Below are 640 nucleotides of genomic sequence, written 5' to 3'. Positions count from 1 at the left end.
CTCCCCTTCCTTTCCTTTCTCCGTTAACACCAATCCCAGCACATGACTTCTGGAGTAAACGCACCCATTTGCTGACCTCGCCGCGAAACATAACGGGACGGTCACGCTCCTAAAACATAACCTGCCCGCGTTAGAAACGAAAACAATTGTGCCAACGAGGGGAGCAGAGCTAGAGAGTTTCATGCTGGGAATAACAGTTATATTCAGAGATATTTAAATCAAACTATTATTGTTTATTTTTTGTGACATCCTCACAAATACACGTGTATATATCATACACACATATGTGTCATATATAGATATATATTCACGTATATATCATATATGATATATATGCATATGATATAGATATATGTGCATTTGTGAGTTTTTTTTTTACACACACTGAAACTTTTTTCTCGTTTACTGAACTGTTTGCCGAGTACTATGTTTACATGTTCTGGTGTGCTGCTGCAAGTAAAGTCATTGTTCTATCTGGGACATATGACAATAAAACACTCTTGACTCTTGAGTCACAGAGTGATACAGCGTGGAAACAAGCCCTTCGGCCCAACTTGCCCACACGGGCCAACTACACTAGTCCCACCTGCCTGCGTTTGGTCCATATCCCTCCTAACCTGTCCTATCCATATGTACGTGT

The sequence above is a fragment of the Amblyraja radiata genome, chromosome 2 (genome assembly GCF_010909765.2).
Source record: "Amblyraja radiata isolate CabotCenter1 chromosome 2, sAmbRad1.1.pri, whole genome shotgun sequence".
Taxonomy (NCBI): Eukaryota; Metazoa; Chordata; class Chondrichthyes; order Rajiformes; family Rajidae; genus Amblyraja; species Amblyraja radiata.
Note: the sequence above shows the minus strand (reverse complement) of the source record.